The 23,586-nt window shown below is 46.9% G+C and overlaps 1 protein-coding gene across 4 annotated transcripts in view; it reads left to right on the plus strand.

Moving 5' to 3' along the window:
- Positions 1 to 23,586, plus strand: part of ZDHHC19 (zinc finger DHHC-type palmitoyltransferase 19) — a 65,275-nt gene that overhangs the window by 32,209 nt on the left and 9,480 nt on the right. For 2 of the 4 annotated variants that reach the window (XR_007136270.1, XR_007136269.1), the window contains exon 2: positions 19,910 to 20,010. The exons of 1 other annotated variant lie outside the window; for it this stretch is intronic. The gene's annotated coding sequence lies outside the window, so the exon portion shown is untranslated. Of the gene's footprint in view, positions 1 to 13,079; positions 13,646 to 19,909; positions 20,011 to 23,586 lie in introns of those variants that run through there. One more of the 4 variants, XR_007136273.1, reaches the window with a different exon arrangement.

Genomic DNA, 23,586 nt, shown 5'->3' on the forward strand with positions numbered 1-23,586 from the left:
GATGAAATTTTTGCAATGTAGTAGAAATATTGAACCACTACATTGTGTGCCTGGAGCTAACACAGCGTTTAGGTAAGTTATACTTCAATTAAAAAAACCAAGTCTGGGAGTCTCCATGGGGCTCAGCGTTAAGGATCCGGCTTCATCACTGCCGAGGCTCAGGTCACTGCTGTGCTGTGGGTTTGATCCCTGACCTGGGAGTTTCCATATGTGGAGGGCATGGCCACCTCCCTACAAAAAAACTCCCAAGTTTAGTAAAAAGGGAATGATATATGCCAAATTTGGAATAGTGGGTACCCTTGTGTAGAGGAGAAAGGGATGTGATTAGGAACTTCCAATGCCTTAGTATTCTCTATTTTTTTTTCTTTCTTTCCTTTTTTTTTTGGTTTTTTTTGTCCTTTTTAGGGCTGCACCATGGCATATGGAGGTTCCCAGGCCAGGGGTCCAATCGGAGCTGTTGCTGTCAGCCTACGCCAGAACTACAGCAACGCCAGATCCGAGACTCGTCTGCAACCTACACCACAGCTCATGGCAATGCCAGATCATTAACCCACTGAGCAAGGCCAGGGATCGAACCCACAACCTCATGGTTCCTAGTCGGATTCGTTACTGCTGCACCATGACGGATATTCCAGTATTCTCTATTTCTTAAGCTGACTGACTGGTGTTTAGGTTTATTCTAACATCCTTTATAGCATGTAATCTATGTTATTTTATTTAAGAAGTCATTCATAATAAGTGCACATTTTAAAAAGAATCAGAAAAAAAAAAAACTTGGAGGCAAGTACTGACAACACTTTGGAGGAGTTTTGCTATAGAGGTGGAGAGTGAAATGGGGTGATGGCCAGAAGAGGATGAAGAGGAAGTTTTCCCATTTATATGCAAAGAGAGTTCAGAGAGGCAAAGTGGCTCACAGAGGCTCACACAGCTGGCCTGGCTCAGCCGGGAATGGCACCCAGGTCCTGGCCTCCAGCACAAAGCTGTCCTTCCCACAGTGCTGCCTCTTTCTTATGGTCATCATCCAGGTCCTCAGACACTGGTTCTGAGGTTGGCCCCTTGTTCTGGAATTCTGGGATTCAGAGCCTTGGACCCGAAGGGACAGTGCTGCCTCTCGATACACGACACATGTAACCCAACTTCCCCCTCACTTGTCTCTTAATGTGACATGAAACCAGTTTCTAGACTGTGCCAGGTCATATATCTATTTTTTGTTTTGTATGCTGACTATATTCAAAGTTCCCGTGTGCAGTGAGTGGTGTGGTAGGAACACTGCAGCCATTGGTGGTCAGCCTGTGCTCGAATTCTGACTGCATTTGCTATCAATTGGATCTTTGGCCAAGTTCTTTCCTTTTCTTTTTTCTCTTTCCTTCCTCCCTCCCTCCCTCTCTCTCTCTCTCTCTCTCTCTTTCTTTCTTTCTTTCTTTCTTTTCTTCTTCCCTCCCTCCCTCTCTCTCTCTCTCTCTCTCTCTCTCTCTTTCTCTCTCGTCTTTCTAGGGCGAACCTGCTGCATATGGAAGTACCCAGGCTAGGGGTTGAATCGGAGCAGCAGCTGCCAACCTACACCACAGCCACAGCAACTTGGGATCCCTGACCCATTGAGCAAAGGCAGGAATCTAAACTGCATCCTCATGGACACTAGTTGGGTTTATGCTGAGACATGATGGGAACTCCAGTTCTTTCTTTTTCTGAGCCTCATCTGCAAAAGGAGGATAATGGCATTTTAGTCCCCTGCATCCTCTGGTCCTGGGGACTGGGGAAGGAAGGTGGGTGCCTAGCGCAGCCTAACACAGAGCCGGTGCTGAGTGAAGGCAGGGTCCCTTCCCTGCCCCTTCCCCACTCCATTTCTTGCTCAGGGCAAGTCTGGTCTTCTCTGTCTTTCTCTGGCCAAGTGCAGACCACCCACCCATGTGCCTGCTTGTGGAGGGGTTGCCTATGCTGTAAATCTAAGACTGGCTTTGAGTTTACTGTAGGAGAAGGGTCTGAGCCACTGTCCTGAGAGCCAGCATGTGTTCATGAGACAGTTGTCACGGAGGCTGTCAAAAGATGGCCCCGAATGACCCTGCAGCTGTTCTGGAGCCTGGCACTTGGTCCAGTGAGCTGGATAATTTACTGTCTGCTGTGATCCCAACCCTCCCTGGGGTGATGGAGCAAGCTCATTTTTAGCTCAGTCCCTCCATCAAGAAAAGGAAATATTATTCCCCTTTATGCATCTCATTGTCCTCTGTGAAAGAACAGAGTTGGATGGGACCAACTCTAAGACCTTTCTATCCACAGACTTTTTGTATGATGTCATTTGAACCTACCAAGTTAGCTCCTAGAGACACAGAACCCGCACCCCACCCCCTTCTTTTTTTGGTCTCTTGGCCGCCCCACAGCATATGGAGTTCCCAGGCCAGGATCAGATCTGAGCCACAGTCAAGACTTAAGCTGCAGCTGCAGCAACGCCAAATCCTTAACACATTATGTGGCACCAGGGATCAAACCTGTATCAGCGCTTCCAAGATACTGCTGATCCCATTGCACCACAGTGGAAACGCCACACAGGGGCCCCTTTTCACTTTCATTTCCAGAGCATTTAGTTTCCCAGAACCTGCAGTAGTCAAATCTAGCAGAAGTCAAAGGAGAGAAAGTCAAGGCCAGTGGGGACAGAGCACTGGCCAGCTGTGCCCGTGAACAAAAACAGGCTCATCAGGGGTCCCCAGTCAGTGCGTGCTGTCCCCCTCAAGGTACTCGGTCTTCTGCTCAGTAACTTTGCTTCTGGAAAATTATTCTAAGGAAATGGTCAGAAATATGGATGTCAGTGTATACACAGAAAGATATTTATCACAGAACTGTTTAAAATATTGAAAAACTTTATAAAAACCTAAATGTTCAGAAATAGAAAACTAGTTGAATAAACTTTATGTCCACGTGATCACATACCAGGAAGCTATAAAAACCACGTTGTAGGAGATTTTGGAAATACTTAATAATATACTAAGTGAAAAAGTAGCTTATATAATTTTATCTAATGGAGGATATAAATTACAGATAGATAGAGTTCACACATACATGTGTATGTTCAAGATACAGAAGCACGATATCATGGTATGAGCAGCAGCTGTCTCTGGGTAGTGGGGTTATGAGGAATTTTTATTTCTTTTTTTTTTGCGTTTGATTTTTTTTAAATAATTTTTTTAATTTTCCCACTGTACAGCAAGGGGGTCAGGTTATCCTTACATGTATACATTACAATTACATTTTTTCCCCCACCCTTTCTTCTGTTGCAACATGAGTATCTAGACAAAGTTCTCAATGCTATTCAGCAGGATCTCCTTGTAAATCTATTCTAAGTTGTGTCTGATAAGCCCAAGCTCCCGATCCCTCCCACTCCCTCCCCTTCCCATCAGGCAGCCACAAGTCTCTTCTCTAAGTCCATGATTTTCTTTTCTGAGGAGATGTTCATTTGTGCTGGATATTAGATTCCAGTTATGAGTGATATCATATGGTATTTGTCTTTGTCTTTCTGGCTCATTTCACTCAGGATGAGATTCTCTAGTTCCATCCATGTTGCTGCAAATGGCATTATGTCATTCTTTTTTATGGCTGAGTAGTATTCCATTGTGTATCTATACCACCTCTTCCGAATCCAATCCTCTGTCGATGGACATTTGGGTTGTTTCCATGTCCTGGCTATTGTGAATAGTGCTGCAATGAACATGCGGGTGCACGTGTCTCTTTTAAGTAGAGTTTTGTCCGGATAGATGCCCAAGAGTGGGATTGTGGGGTCATATGGAAGTTCTGTGTATAGATTTCTAAGGTATCTCCAAACTGTTCTCCATAGTGGCTGTACCAGTTTACATTCCCAGGAATTTTTATTTCTTTATGAGTTTTTCCCCCCTTTTTTAGCCACACCCACATCATATGGAAGTTCCTGAGCCAGGGGTCGAATCTGAGCCAAAGCTGTGACCTAACGCCACAGCTGTAGCAACACTGGATCCTTTAACCCACTGTGCCGTAGCAGGAACTCCTTTTTATGAATTTTTATATGTTATATATGAGATATAATACCTCTTTTCTTTTTAGGCTTTTCTATAAGTACTAAGATTTTTAACATTATTAAAACATTAAATTTTAATATTAAATTTTAATATTATTTAAGTATTTCTTTTATGTGCAGGAAAAAAAACCTTCATTAAGATTTTCATTTTTAACAGCAGTAAAGACTTTTAATAGTGGCAAAATGCACATCTGAACCATTTTTAAGTGTACAGTGCCGCAGTGTTGAGTACATTCATGTTGTTGTATAGCCAGACCCCAGAATTCTATTTTCATCTTGCAAAACTGAAACCTTACGTGACAAAGAGCAACTCCCCTTAGCCACATCTACCACCACCATTCTGCTTCCTGTCTCTATGAATTTGACTCCTCCAGACACCTCATACAAACAGCCTTGTACAGTCTTTGTCCTTTTGTCTCAGGCTTGTTTCACTTAGCGTGATGTTCTTAAGGTTCATCCATGTTGGAACATGGGTCAGAATTTCCTTCCTTATTAAGGCCGAATAACATTCTGATGTATGTTTATGCCACATTTTAAAAAATATGTTTATCTGTCAGTGGACCCTTGGGTTGCTTCCACCTTTTGGCTGTTGCGAATATTGCTGTGAACATGTATGGACAGCTATCTCTTCAAGACCTGTCTTTCAATTCTTTCGGGGATATGCCCAGAAGTAGAATTTTTTTTTTTTTGGTTTTAGGGCCACACTCACGACACGTGGAAGTTCCCAGGCTAGGGGTCGAATCAGAGCTACAGCTGCTGGCCTACACCACAGCCACAGCAACCTGGGATCCGAGCCATGTCTGCAACCTAGACCACAGCTCATGGCAATGCCAGACCCTTAACCAGCTGAGCGAGGCCATAACATCATGGTTCCTAGCTGGATTCGTTTCTGCTGCGCCACAACGGGAACTCCCAGAAGTGGAATTTTTGGATCACATGGTAATTTTTAATTTGGGGGGAACCACCATACTATTTCCCACCAATAGTGCACCAGAGTTCAAATGCCCTACATCCTGGCCAATGTTGTTATTTTCTGTTTCTTTGATAGTAGCCCCAAAGTGCCATTTTATTTTTTTTAATGATTTTTATTTTTTTCCATTATAGCTTGTTTACAGTGTTCTGTCAGTTTTCTACTATACAGCAAAGTGACTCAGTCACACATACATATACACATTCTTTTTCTCACATTATCCTCCAAGAAGCTCCATCATAAGTGACTAGGTATAGTTCCCAGTGCTATGCAGTAGGATCTCCTTGCTTAACCATTCCAAAGGCAATAGTTTGTATCTACTAACCCCAAATTCCCAGTCCATCTCTCTCCCTCCCCCACTCCCTTTCCCTTAGCAACCAGAAGTCTGTTCTCCAAGTCCATGAGTTTCTTTTCTGTGGAAAGGTTCATTTGCTCCATGTATTAGATTCCAGATATAAATGATATGATATGGTAGTTGTCTTTCTCTTTCTGACTTGCTTCACTTAGTATGAGAGTCTCTAGTTCCATCCATGTTGCTTGAAATGGCATTACTTTGCTCTTTTTTATGACTGAATAGTATTCTCTTGTGTATATATACCACATCTTCTTAATCCATTCATCTCTCAATGGACATTTAGGTTGTTTCTTGTCTTAGCTATTGTGAATAGGGCTGCAATGAATGCAAGGGTGCATGTATCTTTTTCAAGGAAAGTTCTGTCTGGATATATGCCCAAGAGTGGGACTGCTGGGTCATATGGTGGTTCTATGTATAGTTTTCTAAAGTACCTCCATACTGTTCTCCATAGTGGTCATACCAGCTTACATTCCTACCAACAGTGTAGGAGCATTCCCTTTTCTCCACACCCTCTCCAGCATTTGTTATTTGCGGACTTTTTAATGATGGCCATTCTGACTGGTGTGAGGTGGTACCTCACGGTAGTTTTGATTTGCATTTCTCTAATAACCAGTGATGTTGAGCTTTTGTTCATGTGCTTGTTGGCCATCTGTATATCTTCTTTGGAGAAATGTCTATTCAGGTCTTTTGCCCATTTTTTCAGTGGCTTGTTGGCTTTTTTGCTGTTGAGTTGTGTAAGTTGTTTGTATATTTTAGATATTGAGCCCTTGTCAGTTACATCATTTGAAAGTATTTTCTCCCATTCTGTAAGCTGTCTTTTTGTTTTGTTTTTTATGGTTCCCTTTGCCATGCAAAAGCTTGACAGTTTGATCAGGTCCCATTGGTTTATTCTTGCTTTTATTTCTGTTGCCTTGGGAGACTGACCTGAGAAAACATTTGTAAGGTTGGTGTCAGAGAATGTTTTGCTTATGTTCTCTTCTAGGATTTTGATGGTGTCTTGTCTTATGTTTAAGTCTTCAAGCCATTTTGAGTTTATTTTTGTGCATGGTGTGAGGGTGTGTTCCAGTTTTATTGATTTGCATGTGGCTGTCCAGTTTTCCCAGCACCGTTTGCTAAAGAGATTGTCTTTTTCACATTTTATATTTGTGCCTCCTTTGTCGAAGATTAATTGACAGTAGGTGTCTGGGTTTATTACTGGATTCTCTATTCTCTTCCATTGGTCTGTCTGTTTTTGTTTTGGTATCAGTATCACACTGTCTTGATGACTGTGGCTTTGTAATATTGCCTGAAGTCTGGGAGAGTTATGCCTCCTGCTTGGTTTTTTCCCCCTCAGGATTGCTTTGGCAATTCTGGGTCATTTATGGTTCCATATAAATTTTTGGATTGTTCTAATTCTGTGAAAAATGTCATGGGTAATTTGATAGGGATTGCATTGAATCTGTAGGTTGCTTTGGCCATTTTTACAATATTAATTTTTCCAACCCAGGAGCATTGAATATCTTTCCATTTCTTTGCATCCTCTTTAATTTCCTTGATTAATGTTTTCTAGTTCTCATCATATAAGTCTTTCACCTCTTTGGTCAGGTTAACTCTCAGGTATTTGATTTTTGGGGGTGTGATTTATAAGGTATTATACCAAAATGCCATTTTTAAAAGTGGGCTGACCAAGCTGAAATTTTGCCCATACCCTCTGAGTGCCAGATGCTGATTTCTGGGCTCCGTACAAAGAGGATACACAGAAGCTCATTACCAGTCTTTGCCTCCCTGAAGCTTGTGGACCAGCTGGGAGAATGGCCCTGGCTGTGACTCATCACTCAGGACCCCACTGAAGAGACCTGGCTACATACCCTAAAGTCATTTCTAAGGAAGAGCATTCAGGAAGACCTTTTGACAGAGCCTGAGCTGCAGGGGAGGTTTGTAACCCACCGGGTTATCTACCCTGTAACCTCAATGCCAGGAGTGCATTCAGGCCTGGCCTGGCAAGTGTAGCAGGGTTAGCTGTGGAACTCTTATGGCTTCCTTGCTTCCGGCATCACTGCCAGGAGAATGTATCCCTGGCCTTAGATCTTCCTTGCCTGGTCTCTGGGGCTGAAGCAGGAAGAGTGGGGCTGGATTGCCCCCCGTCAGAGCTGCTCCCAAAGGCATTGCAGAGAAATGGAGGTCCCCAGGGAAGCTGGGGCATTGATGGGGACCTGTTCTTGGGCTCTGAGGAGTCTCAAAATAAATCATAAGTGGGCATCAGAGCTGGAGGTGGGAAGCAGCCATATAAGCCCTGTGCATCTCCAGACAGATCTGCAAGATGGCCTCTCAGATGGCTGATGCCTCGTGATGCTCCAGGTCACAGAACTTTCTGCCTTTGCCTAGAAATTGCTGGAGGCAGGGGGATGGCCTAGCTGACCTCTAGAGGGCCCAAGGATGTCACTTGATATCTCATTTTCACACTGCTGCCTATACATAAATAAATATTTATGTATTCAATGCAGTTTGTCATACCACCGACTTTGGTTTCTGAGCCTAGCACCTGTGTCTGAGACCACAGGCTCCCTGGAACTTCCTTATTTGGGATTTGTTAGCAGCAGTGGCTTCTGTCCTTTTCCTGGCCCCTGAGCCTTCTGCTGGTGGTCTGAGGTGAGGCAGAAGGCACAGTGAGAGATGGGCCATGGTCACTAGCCCCCAGACTGTCATGGGGCAGCTCTTTCTTTCGCTAGGGAAATCAGCATCCATTCCAGCTTGTGGAAACCCACACTCAGCCCTGGTGACTCTCATCAGACAGAAATGACTCTCCTCAGGCAGAAGTAGGGAGCATGACACATGGTCACTAGCTTGGGGAAGGCCTGCTGGCCCATTTCCCACAGGTCTGCCCTGTGCCTGAATCTTCCAGAGGCAGCAGCTGCTCTCCGTGCAGGACCTAAGGTCCAGCAAGGGGGTCCTGGGGAGGTCGCACCCAGGGCCAACTGCAAAACCATGTTTCCTGTGCAATCACACAAGACCCTGTGCTCAGAAGGGCCCCATTCTTAGTTTAAAGTTCTGCTGTTACTGAAGTTTTTTATTTTTAACAAGGAGACTTGCAAGTTAGGTTGCTGGTCTTGGCAGCACCTCCTCCATATCAGCCCTGGAGGGACAGTTCCCTAAGGATACTGAAAGGACAAGACCATGCCACACCCACACAGCCTCTGCCACCTCTGAAGTCCCAGTATTTTGAGTTGTCACAACACATCATTGTCATTGCGCCCTGGCTCCTCTTAGACTTATTTACCTGCATGCACCCTTCTGCAACCAGACTATAGCCTCCTAGGGCGAGAGCCAGGCCTCCAAGCAGCAGAGGGCCTGGTTCTTGGCAGGTCCTCTGTAAATGCTAGTTGAGGTAACTTCTGAAGACTTCAAGCCAGGTCAGCTTTTTCGTGGTAAAGGAGGACAAAACAGATGACTCCTGATTCTAAAGATTAGATTTGTAAGGAAAGGATGTGGGAAAACCAGAGCTGGTCCACGGCTGCCTTTCCACATTGCTGCATCTCTAGAAAGGCACTGATGTTATCTGATCCCTGCTGTTTCTGGGCACTGTGCTGGATGCTCTAATCCACCGTCTCCTATTTAACCCTACAACCTCTTGATGTCTTTGAGGGCCGGAGAGTGAGCAGCTGGCCCAAAGCCGCACACTGACCAGGAGAAAATGGAGATTTGAACCCGGGTCTGCCTGACTTCAAAGGGCCCCTGAATGGTGTTGTGGAAAGTAAAATAATGTCTTTTCTATCAAAGGAAATCTTGGTTACTCCATTTTGCTCAGGTTTTGCCTTCCTGCGACCCACCCCTCCTCCTCTTTCCCTCTTCTCCCAGTAACAATTTGTTTCAAATTAGCCAACCAGGAAGAATGTGTGCCCTGAGCTGACCCATGGGAAGGGGACAGGTACATCACCTGCGTTAGGGATAAATAGGGGAGGGTCCTGTGTTCGGGCGCATGTACTTTTTGGAACACCCATGCCCTTCTGCAGAAGTAAAGAGCCTTGTCGAGATCTCCCCTTGTTTGTGTGTCTCATTTTTCGACACTGATGATCCGAGCCATGTCCCCAACAGTGTGTTGATCCTGGGGAAGGGCCAGAGACAGTAACTGAGTGAAGGGGGAGTGGGACGGCTTCTTAGAAGGAGCAGTCAGTTTAGGACCAAATAGCTAGGAGTATCTGTGTTAGTGCCTGTGAAATCTTGACTCAGATGTATTCCTGCAAAATGTGCTGTGCTCAGTGTGGAACTCACCTCTCCTGTGTGCAAGAAGGGAGAGAGAATGGCGTTTACCTTACGGGGTTGCTGCGAAGATCAATGGAGACAACGAGGGATGACTGAGAGGACTGCCTCAAGGGACCAGACTCTGGGGTCTTGGATTGCCATTCCTAAAGCGGGGCCTCTGTTTTCTGGAGACCATTTCAGCTCCACTTTGGAATATTAATTTAGTCTTTACCAAAAATACTTGCCACTGAGGAGCTCACCTCTGGCCTTGGTTGCCTTCCCAACATCCACTTCCCTTTCTTCCTTGCTAACAGAATCCTGATTTTGTTTGGGGGCCACAGAAGAGCCAAATGTAAGGCGTGGTCATGGCAACCTGGCCCTTAACTTTCCCAGCCTACCTTGCTGGTGAGCGAGACCATGTGACCAGTTCTGGCCAATGGGACTGAGGTGGGAGGAGCTCCCAGGACAGCAGACTGGCAGAGTTCCCTTGTCTTTCTTCCTGCTTTGAAAGGATTCTTGATGTTTGAAATTGCAGCAACTACATAAAAGGCCAAGAGAAGCCCAGAAACGTGAGGCCTGACATCCCTGAGCATCAGCCCCCATGCACTTGAAGATATTTTGTGACAAAGAAGCCTGCAAGTCAAGTTTTCTGTTGCTTGTAGCCAGGTTTATTCTTTTTGGGGGGAGGGGGAGGAGTGCTGTGCCTGCAGCATGTGGAAATTCCTGGGCCAGGGATGGAAACCACACCACAGCAGTGACCCAAGCTGCTGTGGTGACAACACCGCCAGATCCCTAACCCACTGCACCACCAGACTAACAGCTGTGGCAATTCTGCTTTTACTCTCTTGTGCTGTGAGAGGGATGCCCTAAGGCCCTGGAGGAACTCCCAGTGCTGCAGTATTTCTTCCCTCTTCTGATTCAGACTTTTGTCAGGAGGCTCGAGGGCATCCTGGTCTTTCTCTGACCACCCAGTTTGTCCCATTTTTCCCCTCATCTATTCTGACCTCAATTTTCCATTTCCTTTGGTTAATTCCTTCCCCCTAAATTACATTCCTGTCACACATACAAATTCAGTGCCTACTCCCTGCATCCATCATGTGGTACACAAGCAGTGAGCACTCATGTACACACACACACACACACACACACACACACACATACATTGCGTATACCTTTCTCCTGGCCTCTGTCTTTTTTGTCTTCTGGGTAAATGGAGAGCCACAGATCTGAAATGCAGTGTCCTGATTATGCTTCTGCCCAATTCCATCTGCTCTTGCCAGATGGTGTGCTCTTAATACACATATAATTTTAGAGACAGGAGAGGTGGCCACAGGGATCAGCCACCCTCACTGGCCTGCCTCCAGCCCCCATCCCAGCTATGCCCAACTGTCCTCCCAGAGGGGACATGCCTGGGAGGGTATGAGAGCAGAGCCTCTCCAGGATGGGCAGTGCAGTGCTGACCTTGGAGGCCAGCATACCTAGGCCACCCTGAGGGCTTTTGGGAATGCCTCCCCAGGCCCCAGCCCCACTACAGCAGGCCCAGAGGTGGCTAGAGTGGCTGAGACTTGAGGGAATCAACTATTCTGCCCAGGCTCCCGAAGGCTGAGGCAACACTGCACTCTGGTTGAAGAGGTCCCCACCCACTCCAGCCCTCCACCCTCTCCAGCAGGATCAAGGGGGGCGGTAGCTCTGTCACTGAAAGGGTGAGCTCTAAGGAGCCCCAGGTGGGAACGGGGATGGCTCACTGCAGGGAGCGGGCCCCTCCCTGTGGGAATGCTTTCTCCACAGGAGCTGCCACTCTGCCTTGCTGATCTCATAGGTTACATAACCCAGGCTGCAGGGAGCAGCTGCTTCTGAGTAAGCCTGCCCTGGGGACCAGTGGCTCTGGCTCAGCCACACTGAGGTGCCTCCTGACCCCCGGCAGAAGGTCTGGAAGCTTTCCTGGCTTTTTCTCCTCCTGTCCTGCAAGCCTTTCTCTCCCATCCCAGGGAGCCTTGCTGGGGTAGCAGGGGGATGGTGTCAGGAGGCTGTGGGCTTCCCGGCTTTCTTTCTGCTCAGGCCCTCCTGGCTCAGGAGGGCTCAGCCTGTGGTCTGCCAGGTCAGCACCTGCAGGGCATGGCTGAGGGTCAGGAAAGGGGTGAAAGAAAGGACATGCCAACTTTAAAGCTCCTAGGTCTCAGTGCGGTTTCAGACTCCACCAGGGAGGCTCCAGTATGTTTTGGAAAGAGGCCTAGTTCTGGTGTCAGTATCCTGAGTCGACACCTGGTCCTCTGACCTTGTTGCACCTCTTGGACTCAGTTTCCTTCCAGCTGCAAGTGCCCCTGAACCGCAGGGTGGCAGAGGAGGACTGCTGAAATCATGGTGCTTCTCTTGTGTGCCTCTGCACCGTGGGACCCCGTTCTCTTCTTTGCTCTCGGTGAGCCCTGGAAATACATCCTTGTGGAAGCTTCCACACATGATATCAAATAGAGTAAAACCAGCCTGCAGCCCACATTAAAGAGTTTTGGCCATAAACTTTTGGACAGAGTTTTAAGTTGCTTTATACATTATTTGACTATAAATATCTTATTGGGAGTTCCCCTTGTGGTGCAGTGGAAATAAATCAGACTAGGAACCATGAAGTTGTGGGTTCGATCCCTGGCCTCGCTCAGTGGGTTAAGGATCTGGCGTTGCCGTGAGCTGTGGTGTAGGTCGCAGACGCAGCTCGGATTCCACGTTGCTGTGGCTCTGGCGTAGGCCGGTGGCTACAGCTCCGATTAGACCCCTAGCCTGGGAACCTCCATATGCCACGAGAGAGGCCCTAAAAAGCAAATTAAATAAATAAATAATAAATAAATAAATAAATAGCTGACTGAATTTAGACTGGCTGATTTTTTGGTGACCCTAGATTATACTGGAAATTTTTAGAAAGTGAAAAAACTACAAAGAGCTCTAAATGTAGTGCCATTGTCTTGAATTCTGAATGAATTAACTTGCAAGGCAGTTGGTTCAACTATTAACAATTTGGCGGGAGTGTTTACACCATGGAAATCGCCCAACACTACAAATCAGTGTAATGTTGACTCAGAACGCCTCACCCCCAACTGATTTACCCCCAACCACCAGGAAATTGTCTTAAATCTTTGTGGGTGATTGAAAAGTGTAGCCCCTGACCTGGAAGAAGTTCAAGGCTGCGAGCCCACTGAGATGGGCCCTAAGAGGGACTCTGGCTCAAGGGAAACCCAGACTCACTTCAGTCCCATCAGGAAGGACAATCCCAGCTGGAGAGAGGGGCTGCTCCCTTAAGGAATTGCTCCCCGCCTCCAGCCTCAGGCCTTCTTCCTGGTGAGTCCTAATTTAGATCAAAGCCTAGTCAAAAGGCTTTAATTGCAATGTTTTGGTATTTGCACTGTAGTCAGCAGGTTTGTTTTTATTGTTTTACTGCCACTATTTTATTCATTACCCTTTAGACTACTTACAATGTTTATTTTACTTCTCTTTTTATCTTTCACTGTTAGCAGTGAGAAGAGGCCCGGAGGGCTGGCCCAGCAGGGAGGAACTGAGGGCGGCAGCTGAGCTTCTAGGCCTCTGCTGGGCCTTCCTGCCCCTGCGGCAGGTGGCCTGGGGGAAGTCCTTGATCTTGAACTCAGACAGTCAGGGACTGCAGGTGGCCCTACTTTCAAAGTGAGCTCCCTGTGATGCTGGCCTGTCCGGACTGAGGAAGTCTGTGAGCCCAGGAGGCTTACTCCGGCCTGCTCAGGACCTGCCCTACAGAGCCCCTCAGCCCTCAGAAGCAAGGGAAAACGGGGCCAGAGCACACAGCTATCAACAAGGGCAGAGCCATTTAAGCATGGAGGCTTTGATGGTGGAATATAGCAAACCAAAGAAACAAACCAGATTTATATGTTTCAACAGAGATAGCTCTCAAAACAAGCTATGGAGTAAAAAAAAAAAAAAAAGCAAGCCGCCCGGCTGTGGGTAAACACCCCCACAAACACAATATATGTTGTATAGATTTGTATATGAATAAAGGAATGGAAATGTCCTGGGTTTTTTAAATTTTTATTTAATTAATTAATTTATGTATTTTGGCTTTTTAGAGCTGCACCCTTGGCATATGGAGGTTCCCGGGCTAGGGGTAGCATCGGAGCTATAGCTGCACACCTACCCCACAGCCACAGCAACGCAGGATCCGAGCCACATCTGCGACCTGAACCACAGCTCAGGGCAACGCCAGGTCCTTAACCCACTGAGCCAGGCCAGGGATCGAACCCGCAACCTCATAGTTCCCAGTCGGATTCATTTCTGCTGTGCCACGATGAGAACTCCTGTCTGTGTTTTTTGAAGTTCAAGTTCCGACTTTGATGTTTGTGTACACATCAAACCCGTAAACAGTAGTTACCCCTGGGGTGGTGGAGTTGGGGGGGACAAGAATTGAAAGATGTGAATGAAGAAATTTTAAATTTATCAGTAATGTTCTAATTTTTAAAAGAAAACCCATGTATGTAATTAAACCTATTTTTTAAAAATCTAAACTTCTTGTAAAGTCAAAGCATAGGGCTTGGAGTTGGAGGGTGTGGGTGGAGCCCTGCTCCATTTCGTGTTACTTCTGTGGGGCTGTTATCGACGTGCCTGTCTTAGTTACCACCTCCATGAAAGGAACAGAATAAAGAGTGACTCAAGAAGTTCCCACTGTGGCTCAGTGGGTTAAGAACCTGGCATAATGTCTATGAGAATGTAGGTTCTCTCCCTGGCCTTGCTCGGTGGATTAAGGATCTGGTGTTGCTACGAGCTGCAGCGTAGGTCACAGATAAGGCTCAGATCCAGTGTGGCTGTGGCTGTGGTGTAGGCTGGTAGCGGCACCTTCTCTTCGACCTTTGGCCTGGGAACTTTCATATGCCTCAGGTATGGCCCTAAAAAGACCAAAAAAAGAAAAAACCAGAGTGACTCAAGAAGGCTTTCTAAAGAACTCAATGCACTGGTAGATGAAAGTGTATATATATATATTATATATATATAATATATAATATTAGCATTTTGTTTTAAAATGCATGTGGAGTCTCTGTAAAGATAGGCTCAAAATAAAATCCAAGCTCTCTCCCCAGGCAGAGTGATCAGGGGACTGGCCCTCAGGTACAAAGGACCTGAGAAAGGAGAGTGATCAGGGAGGAGCCACTTGAGTTTCCTAAGCGTAGATCCCGTTGGACTAACATTAGTTCCTCTACTCACAGGAAAAGGGAAGAGAAAGAAGCAAACAATTATGATAGCTTGGCTGCACCCCAGGCTCTGTACTCTGTGTACCTAGAGCTCAGTTACAGGTATGGCCCCTGAAACAGGTTCAGTGAGGAAGAAAAATGTGCCTCAGGGGACTGTGGAAGATTTGGATTCACCCGAATCCTAAGCAGCCAGCAGCAGGAGCAGCAGCAGCAACAGTGGCAAGGGCCAGTGCAACTTCGGAATGTCATTAAATCATCATGAAGAAAAGTTTTATTATATTTTACAAGTGAAGAAAGTGAGATGCCAGAGAGGTGGAGTGCCGAGGTCAGCTCAGCAGGATGGGGCTGAAGATTGGGTGCTGTGGAACTTAAGGAAAAAAGTTAACATAAAACAAGACACAGAGACATTTATCTTAAGTAAATGTGGGAACCGGGGGACTCAAGGTCTCAAGGACCAAGAGTCCTGCCTCAGGAAACCACACCGCTTTTATTGTGCTCTTTAGAGGAGATCAAGTGAGGAGTGGCTATGGGTGGATGACATAGGGTTTGTTTACTATTATATAAGTTCTTTTACTATTTTAAAAGCCACTTAGCTGGTAAAAGGTTAAGCTCTTACTCTGACTTCTAGGCACGTAACAGTTCTTAAGCTTAAGTCATTTACCAGCACTGTGACTGTTTTTCAAGCAGGAAGATGGGATAAAGTAAAGAAGAACAAGCTGGAGTTTTCAAAGAAACATGTCTTGAGACAGTGGAGTAAGCCAGCCCATTGGTCTGTCCCACCCCCAGGTCCAGGCTCTCAACCTTGCTGCTCTGTGGCCTCCCTCCTCTAACTTACCTCCCCCACCCCAGGGGCTCTGGCCTCTCCCCCATGGAGAGTCTATCAGAGTCTCTAAAATGTGGAGAGGGAGAGAGCAGCCACACACAGCTGCTGGTGACAACCACGGCTCTAGCCTGGGTCAGTGGATCAGGTGGACAGATTTATGGGAGCGGACCCATGGAAGCCTGTGGCCACCTGGATTGCAGCAAGCCTTCTGCTAAGCTCTTCAGACGTGAGAGGACACGAAGGTGACGTGGGAGATGCAAGCTAATATTGCTTGTGTAGCGGGTTGAATTGTGTCTCCTAAAAAAATATGTTGAAATCCTGGGATTCCCATTGTGGCTCAGCAGTTAATGAACTCAACTAGCATCTATGAGGGTATGGGTTCGATCCCTGGCCTCGCTCACTGGGTTAAGGATCTGGCGTTGCTGTGAGCTGTGGCCTAGGTCGCAGATGAGGCTTGGATCCTGCAATGCTGTGACTGTGGTGTAGGCCAGCAGCTACAGCTCCGATTGGACCCTTAGCCTGGGAACCTCCATATGCCACAGGTGCGGCCCTAAAAGGACAAAAAAAAGAAGAAGAAGAAAAAAAAGAAATCCTTACCCCTGGTACCTGTGAACGTGACCTTACTTGGAGCCAGCATTTTTGCAGATGCAATCTAGTTAGATGAACGCATACTGTTGCCACAAATCTAATGATGGGCATCTTTATAAGAAGAGGGAAATGTGGACACAGAGACACAAAGAAGACAGACACACATAGAGGGAAGAACGCCACACGAAGTTGGAGGCAGCAATGGAGTGATGCAGCTATAAGCCAAGGAAGGTCGGAGACTGCCAGCAAGCAACAAAAGCTAGGAAGAGGCAAGGAGGTATCTTTCCCTACAGTCTTTGTGGGAACATGGCCCTGCTGACACCTTGACGTAAGACTTCCAGCCTCTTGGACTGTGAGAGAATGGATTTCTGTTGTCCAAGCCACCTGGTCTGTGGTAATAGATTCTGGCAGCCCTAGGAAACTCAAACAACATGATTGCTCCATAGCTGATTGGGCAATCCCAATATATCATATGGACTGGGGGAGTGGGACAAAGGGCTTTTTCCTTGACCCTAATTTATTTTATTATCCTAAATAATGAAAATAAAGGCAATATCTGCCAATCAAATAGGTGAATTACGCAAAACCTGGAGAGATGGCTAGCACTGAAGACAGGATTTAAATTCATAAACACCTCAAGGAACTGCAACAGTGGAACACATTTTATAAGTTGAAGTTTAACAGTCTTTTATTTAGGTTCAAAGAGCCAACTGCGTGAATGCAGAATGAGGAAACTTTGGCTTAGTGATAGCTCATATAATAAAAGGTGTTGACCGCAGCCGAGTATGAGCCAACAGCACATAGCACAGCAGTCACTAAAAAAGTTAGCGCATCCTTAAGGTGTTCCAATGACAAGGGGCAATGAGATGAGCATCCTTTAGGCCTCTGGACTGGTCAGGCCGCATCTAGCACTTCTTTCAGCTCTGGGTACCACTACTTAGCATCCAGAGAAAGAGCTAGGAAACTGAGGGGTTCAGAAACTCATGCAAGGAGAACCAGGGGATCTAGGCTTGTTTTCCCTGGAGGTGAGAAGATTGAGGAACATGAGGCAGGCCTTTAAATGCTGACGGCTCTTGTGAAATAGAGGAAATGGGCCAACTGTGTAGTGTTCTCAGGGAAGGTTCCTAACCAGTGGCTTCGGCACTGATGATGAGCAGCCGTCTCAGGCTGCACGCACAGGGCACAGCTGGTGGTTTTGTAGCATTTATCCTCTCTTTTTCCAATAACAGCCCCCAGATTTCCTATGTGGGGCCATTCCACTCCCCAGTTCGTGCATGGCTCTTGAGTGGGCCAATGACTCAGGCCCAGCCAATGAGAGTGCTCAATCCCTTTGGCCATCATCATCAGCTAAGGGATGGGCATGTGACCCAAGCCAAATCGCTGAGTGTCTATACCAGGCAAATCGTTGCAACTACCAGGCAGAGACTCTGCTCAAATGAGGATTATGAAGCTGTTAGGAGAGAAACCTGGAGGTGCTGGACGCCACCTTGCCAAGGTAGGATAGGGCCTGCTTGAGAATGAAGTCAACACTGGAAATAGAGTCCATAAGTGGAGACAGAAAGATTTCTGCTGACCTCATGTGAATGCCTGGATCCAGCCATGACTAAAGCTTGTTTGTGACATGACACAGTTCAATCCTCTTTTCGCTTTCATCAGTTTGGGTTGACGCTTGGCCATTTGCAATCAAATGTCCTAATATATCACAAGACGGCTGCAAGGATAGCAAGTATGATGACATCGTACAGAAGGAATTGAGAGCCTTCTATATGTAGAGATTGCAGCTTTTTATTTAAAGTTTAACTTTTTCTGAAAAAAAAGATTTTTATTTTTTCTATTGCAGTTGATTTACAATGTTCTGTCAATTTCTGCTGTACAGCAAAGTGACCCAGTCATACAAACATATATATACATTTTTTTCTCACATTATCCTCCATCATGTTCCATCACAAGTGATGGACATAGTTCCAAGTTAACCTTTTTTTTTGGCCTTTTAGGGCGGCACCCACGGCATATGGAGGTTCCCAGGCTAGGGGTCAAATCAGAGCTACAGCTGCCAGCCTACACCACAGCCACAGCCACTCCAGATCCAACCACGTCTGCAACCTACACCACAGCTCACTGCAGTGCTGGATCCTTAACCCATTGAAAGAGGCCAGGGCTTAAACCTGTAACTTCATGGTTCCTAGTCGGATTTGTTTCCACTATGCCACAACAGGAATTCCCCCCAAGTTTAACTTTTAATAGAGTTATACTTGCACGTAGTTCAACAAGTTAAATAGTTCTGTAAGACTTATAAGAAACAACTATCTCTTGCAACTCAGACCCCATTTCCAATACTTGAGACAATCGCTTTCAACTTTTTCAGCTAATTCTTTATCTATTGACTTTATACTGTGTAAGATGAGGATTTAGCTAATTTTCACACTCCCTGCCCCAACCACACAGCACACTTCCCATCCCTGCTTCTTCTCCATTTAGTCATGTTGTCATTTTCAGATCAGTATTCGCGGCTTACAGTTTTGACTTTGTAAACTCTAGGCACAGCTCATATAGTGTACTTTGATTACTATGATTACTTTTCTTTTTTTTATTCAATGTATTATAATATTTATTAAGCATTTAGTGAATAGAAGTCATTTTTCTAGAGTAAAGAGACAAAAGATGACTAACCTTGGTCCACAATTTAAGTATTTATATACAGAAGAAGCCAGATTACAGCTGATTCCAAACCAAAAAGATTTGTGTTTTTTTCTTTCCTTCTTTCTTTCTCTTTCTTTCTTGTAAATTCCAAAACTGCAGCCATGCTTTTGACCCTATTCATACTTATGATAGTAGGAAACAGAAGAAGCATTTCTGCATTTAAATTATATTCATTCTTGTAGCTTGGCATGTTTTCATTCACATTGACATATATCTGCCATAATTTAAATACAAGTTACACCTATACTTACAAGAATGGGCTATTTTCCAGAATAGTCAGCTAATGTACAAACTGAACTGAAATCTGAGAAAGCATCAAGTTTTATTATAGTTAAAGTGACGACTATAATTACTTTTCTTGTACATTTTATTTTTGCTAGAGTTAACAAGTTTTTCATTTGCTCAGTTGTCTGTATACTTGTTACTAATCCAACCCTAAACTCTCTCCCAGGTGTGCAAATCTCTAGTTAATATGTTCAGAACATTAGGAGTTCCCTTGTGGTGCATCAGGTTAAGGACCTGGTATTGTTGCTGCAGCGGCTTGGGTCACTGCTCTGGTGCAGTTTCAGTCCCTGGCCCAGGAACTTCCACATGCCCCAGGCACAGCCAAAAAATGAAACCCCCAAACAGGTGGTCTTTCCCTTGCATCTTCCTTAACAGACTTGATTGGCTCCCGTCTGGCCCAGTCACCCTTCCAGCCTTGGCCACAGCGGTTGTCCTCCCTTCATCATCAGCGAGAGAGTCCCTTTGCTCCTCATTTTATTCTTCATTCTTGATTTACTCTCTCGTTTTGTCAGAGCACATCCTCCAGTAGTTACCTGAGAAATGGGGTTCATGGGAGGTAAATTTTGAGATATCTGAAAACATTTCACACACATATTTGATTGTTGCAGGCTGAATATCCTCAGAATTTTGAGGCTCTTATTCCATCTTGTTCTGGCTTCCAGAGAAGCTATCGAGAAAGGTGATCCTTTGTATATGAGACTTGTTTTTCTGATTTGGTTTGGTTTTACTTCCTCAGAACTTGTAGGAGCCTCTCATTGTCCCCAGTGAGCTGCCCCAGCAGATCTAAAGATACGTCACTCAGTCCCCAAGGAGCTTCAAGACCAATGGAGGACACAGGTATAATGGCTATCTACTACTGTGTAACAAATCGCCCCCAAAGTTAGAGGCTTAAAACAACAAACATTTATTATCTCATGGTTTCTATGGATCAGTAATCTGGGCAGAGCTTAGTCAGGTGCCTCTAACTCAGGGTCCCCATTCCAAAACCACCCCAGCGACAGCAAGGATGGCCGTCATCTCAGAGGCCTGACTGGGGGGTGGGGAGGATCTGCTTCCAGCTCACGCGTGTGGCAGTGGACCCGCATCAAGTCCTCACTGACAGTCAGCTGGAGACATCTGCTCCTTGCCACACGGGCCTCTCCATAGGACTACTCCAGAATGGCAGTGCGCGTCCTCCAGGGTGAGCGCTCTGGCCGAGGGACATCTATCCGTGGCCTGAGTCAGAAGCCACAGACCTTCTTTTTGTAACCAGTCTCAGAGGACACCCCTTAACGTTTGCGACCTTTTCGTCACTAGAAGGGAGTCTATGAGCCCAGTCCACACTTGAGGGGAGAGTCCTGCACAAGGAGAAAGGCCCAGAGGCAGGGGTCACTGAGCGCCATGCAGTTAGCAGCCACCTGCCAGCACAGGCGACCGGGTTATTCGAGCATGAGTAGGAAGTGCCGAGAGAAGTGAGTGCAGGTTGTGCCTGAGGAGATCAGGGAGGGCTTCCCAGAGGAGGAAGCTTTGGGTTGAGACGGGAAAGATGAGTCAGCGATCTCCCAGGTGGACCCGGGGGTGGGGCGGGGGTAGAAGCACATCCCAGGCAAAGCAAAAACATGCCCAAGCCAGAGCTATGGAAAGGCTTGGGTGGTTCTGAGAGCACCACGGCAGAGGGTGGAGCCAAGGGGTGAGACGCAGGGCTAGGTCCCAAAGGACTTGCGTGCTCTCCCACCGAGGTGGTGCTTTAGCTTTGAGGCACTGGGGAAGCATGACCTGCTTTCAGGGGTGTGAGCTGACCAGGTCTGTGTTTTAGCACACTCCCTGGTTGCTGGCCAAGCTGGAGGGACTGGAAGAGCAGAGGTGGGCAGCAGGGGACCAGTGAGGAGGCTGGGGCAGGTGTTGGGGTGAATGTGCTGATGCTGCTCTGGGGCAAGGGAACCAAGGGGGCTTCTACAGTGTCCGTGAAAAGGGATTCAGCCAGTCTGTGAGCCAGGTGAACGGAGGCTGGGTAGGGAGGAGGAACCGGGTGTGAGTGGAGGGAGGTGTCGCCCAGCCCAGAGCAGAGCCAAGCTGGTTGGCTGGAGGCCCACGGTGAGCAGGCGGCATCTTGCTCCTGTGTTACATGAAAGCTGGCAGGATTGGGTGGTAACCACGGGACACTGGGAAGAACGATCAAGGCGGAGGTGTCAGCACCGCTCTGGGTCCCTGGTTTGGCCCCAGGAGGCCCATCTCTAAGTCCTGTGGATGGTTCTTTCTCCACATCTCTTAGATGGTGGCCCACCTGTGGCTTAGAGCTCCAGCCCACCCCAGCAGCGCTCAGAGCTAGGCCTTTGCCCTTCTGCCCTTCCTGGAAGAACTTGAGGCCTTGAACTAACTGCCTGATGCTGATATACCCGCCTTAGGGCTCTCTCTTTCTCTCTGTGACTGTGGGCAAGTGATTCACTTCTCAGTCTTCTGTCTAAAATGAGGAGGTTGGACCCGCTGCTCCCCGTCATTCCTACCAGTGCTGGCTTGCTGGGATCCCATCTCCCACCCGCCCCCCTCTGGGTTCCATGGGCTTCAGGCTCTTTCTGCAACATGCATTCCAGTCACCCTGATGGCTGTCTCCTTCCTTCTGCTCAGCCTGCTCTGGGAGCCCAGACAGGCTGCAGTGAGCTCAGCTCCTCATCACTCTGCAAACCTTTGTTGAGTTTGGTCTTCTTTCTAGCAGAGCCTCTGAGCACGAGGACTAGGGTGTCCTGGCCTGGGATCTGCCCAGCATACCGTGAACCATCAGCCAGCCAGTCTTCCAGAAATTATATAGCCCACCCCCTGCTCCAGACAGAACTACTTTATTTTTCAGAGACGATCTTTAAGTAGGTACAGAAGAAAAATTCACATCTTCACTGTAACGCACTCATATTTTACAGATCCTCAGTAACAAGGTTCTTTTGGGGGTGGGTGGGCTGCACTCTTGGCTTGAACCCAAGCCACAGCCAAGGACAATGCCGAATTCTTAACTGCTAGGTCACCAGGGGACTCCCAGGGGATCTTGCCTAAATCCTTTAGGGAGCTGTAAAAGAAAATAAAGCCACACTTTCAGGGCTCCTGGATAGAAGGCCCAGACCAAGTCCTGCCCAACTCAGCTCTCCCTCTCTGGAGGGAGGCCTTCCCACCAGACCCATTCCTTTCCTTCCTGCACTCTCTGACTAGGCTCAGCCCACACCTGCCTTGGCGCCGAGCTGCAGTTGTCCTTGGCACCCAGAAGTTCCGAAGATGTTACATAACTGGTCTTGGCCAGACATTCTGGTTCCGCAGGTACAGCCTGCAAGTTAAAAATTGCTCTAAAAATGCCATGCAGCTGCCTAAACACACAGCCCTGGAGGAGGAGGCCAAGGGGCAGAGGCCACAGTCAGCAGAAGGATGTGTTTTTCATGGGGGCTTTTGGTCAGTGCTCTGACCCCTAGAGAAACATCAAACTGGGAGACCAGGGGTACATGCCTGCTTCCCAGGGATCGATTTTGTACCTTAACTCCTTCTGAGCTGTTTTCTCTACAATGTGCTGTGTCTCCCTCTGCCTCCTCCTGTGACACAGCCGCTCTGTCCCCGCCTCCTCCAATATCCCGTCCAGCCTCTATCTGTGTCTGGTTTGGGGTCTTGCCTTTCCACACGTTGAGGCACCTCTAACCTTCCTCTCCTTCTTTTCTGGTTCCTTCCCTGCTTCCTTTTTCTTTCTCTCCCTTCGCACCTCCATTCCCCTCTACCTGCTAAGAAATGAGGATGGGAATGCCTTTCTTCCCCTCCTTAAACTCTGTCCCCCACCCTAAGTCCCTGGGAACTGTCCTGGAGGAAGGAGGCAGCCTCCAGTCCCTCCAAATGTAACTTTGTTTTGTTTTGTCTCTTTGCCTTTTCTTGGGCTGCTCCTGCGGCATATGGAGATTCCCAGGCTAGCACTGACCAAAAGCCCCCATGAAAAACACATCAGAGCCATAGCCACCCGCCTACACCATAGCCACAGCAACAGCAACGCAGGATCTGAGCTGTGTCTGTAACCTACACCACAGCTTACGGCAACACTGGATCCTTAACCCGATGAGTGAGGCCAGGGATCGAACCTGCAACTTCATGGTTCCTAGTCGGATTCATTAACCACTGCACCACAACGGGAACTCCCCTCCAAACGCGACTTTGGGTGAGCCCCTTCTCTCTCCGGGCCTCTGTGAAATGGGGATAATAATATCCACTTTATTCTTTACTTCACAACATGGTTGTGAAGAATCAAAAGAGGTGACCCCGGAGGTGACAAGCGCTCAACATATTTCCCCTTCAGTTCATTCATTTATGACATACTTATCTTTTTATTACTTATTTTTAGGGCGATATGGTTGATGTACCTTATATGGATTGCAAGTGTATAATAGAGTGATTCACGATTTTAAAGGTTACACTCCA

The sequence above is a fragment of the Phacochoerus africanus genome, chromosome 1, assembly GCF_016906955.1.
Source record: "Phacochoerus africanus isolate WHEZ1 chromosome 1, ROS_Pafr_v1, whole genome shotgun sequence".
In the NCBI taxonomy this organism is placed as follows: domain Eukaryota; kingdom Metazoa; phylum Chordata; class Mammalia; order Artiodactyla; family Suidae; genus Phacochoerus; species Phacochoerus africanus.